We start from the raw sequence: 2,152 nt of genomic DNA on the forward strand, positions 1-2,152 counted from the left end.
GTCATGGCGTCATCATTAACATGAGAAGGAAAAAACTTACACACGCCGTCCCAGCAATATGTGGTGCCATCTGCTTTGTCGATCACGTAGATGACGCCATTGTGTTCAATAGCATCACAGAAGTGTGTATCAGCTTTGACGATGATCCACTGCGAGCTGAGTTGTCTCCAGCTAAAGAAGGCACCGGCGTAAAGATAGGCGAGTCCGCGGTCGAACAAGGCAATTAGCTTGAAGTCTGCGTAATTCGCATGTCGTGTGGGCACTTGGCAGATTACAATCTTCTCCGTCCAACTGACGTAGTAATCTAGATGACTAGGACCGCGATGGTAATACTCTATATAATCCAACGGAGGAAGGATAATCTCATGGGAGCTCTGGAAGTTCACCAGCACCAACTTTTTATCGTCTTCTCTGAAGGCAGCCATCCAGTGGGAGTTCATGCCGACCCATTACATACCTGCCAAGAAGTTTTGGGCGATGGTGATCGGATCGATGTCGAGGGAAATGATGTACGGCGACCCACTACATACCTGCAAAGAAGTTTCGGCTAATGGAGATCGGATTGAAGTCGAGGGGCATCATACATGCCTTCGTATCATGGTGAGCCAATCTCGCAAGACCAGATAGCAGCAAGCAGGGTGTCTTGAAAAGCTTAGGCCTCGCTTCGACGATGGCAGTGTGCATGTCCCTCGAGCATGCAGCCAGTCATAGGGCACTCAACATATCCATACATGAACAACAGAGGTCGAGGATGTCACTAGGGAGATTGCTCCAATCGCAGCTCATATGGATTCTGCGCGGTTCGCGTTCGGCCATGGTGGAGTTTGGAAGGGGGCTTGATATACAGGGGAGAAGGATGTCGGTGCTGGAGCAGCTAACGAGGGAATAGTGGTACTGGGGGAGGCGAGTGAGGCGACGGTACACGGGGGCACAGTGAGATGGAGACGGAGACGGCGACGGAGAAGGAGATGGAGATGGAGTGGTGCTATGGGAGCGGAGAGGGAGATGAGGCGAGGCACCAATGTGATGTACAGCGGCGGTGACAGACTGCACAGTGCACAGGGTGAGGCTGACTTTGGTAACCCGAACACACCGCCTGGACTAGTGTCAGGCGCAGGGTGTTGTCACTTCACTGTGAGGACCGGATGAATAGTATTTTGACCATCAAGTGTACCACAGTTGTACTACTACTACTACTCCAGTATTGTATAGCGGAAATAGGTCTCCCATGCTAGCATGCATGTTCACTTCATCGTTCAGGTATCATCCATATTGCGAGCAGAACCAAATTCTCGTGCATGCCCAATCAACGCCCTGCCGCGATGCATGTAGTGGTCGTTCTGGTGCATCAAGGACGGCATGCAGATCGTTCCACACTTGAGAAGAGGAAAAATGGAAAGGTAGAACATGGCAGCAGAGGAAGAGAATGCTGGCTAACGAGGCTGGGAGGGGATCGAGCAGGAAGTTAATGCTCCACGCCTAAAGGTTTTGGGAAAACCTGATTTTCATAAGGTGACTTATACTCACCTAAACAGAGGGAGTATTCCTTAACCAGAGAATGTTGTGTCTCCCACTCACATGCTCAAAAAAAAAACTATGACACATTTTTTATCTGTTTGCATAGGTCCCACCTATCAGGAAGGAGGGGCACGTACACGAACAAGTACGACTCATCAGTCTACCCGCATAGCCTTTTCATTTAGTCTACCTAGCCGTCGAATCAACTGCCTGCACGCCACTTCTCCCATTTACTTCTCCATCGAGAACCGATTCTCCTCGGCTTCTTCACCTCCCCTTCGTCTTCATTTGCATCCAAACCCCACTGTGTTCACATTGTTTTAACCTCTTTAAATAATCATCTACTACTTCAGTTAGACTAGCCATCTAATCCTAATTCTCCAGACCATAGCCCTCCGTTCCAATGGTTCCAAATCGCGAAATAGATCGAGATGCAGGTTTTTAGCGTCCAACATGTCCTCGTCGAAGGCTCGATGCACATAGTTGCCACCATCACCGTCCACCCAAGGGTTGTTCGGCAGTGGATCAACAACGTATCCAACTCCCTCGAAAAGGTAGAGACGAGGGTCATCGGACTCGACGCAGAGTACACGGAGCGTGCCCCTGGGAAGATCCAGCGCGCCGCCATCCTTCA

This window comes from Triticum aestivum, chromosome 6A (genome assembly GCF_018294505.1).
Source record: "Triticum aestivum cultivar Chinese Spring chromosome 6A, IWGSC CS RefSeq v2.1, whole genome shotgun sequence".
Taxonomy (NCBI): Eukaryota; Viridiplantae; Streptophyta; class Magnoliopsida; order Poales; family Poaceae; genus Triticum; species Triticum aestivum.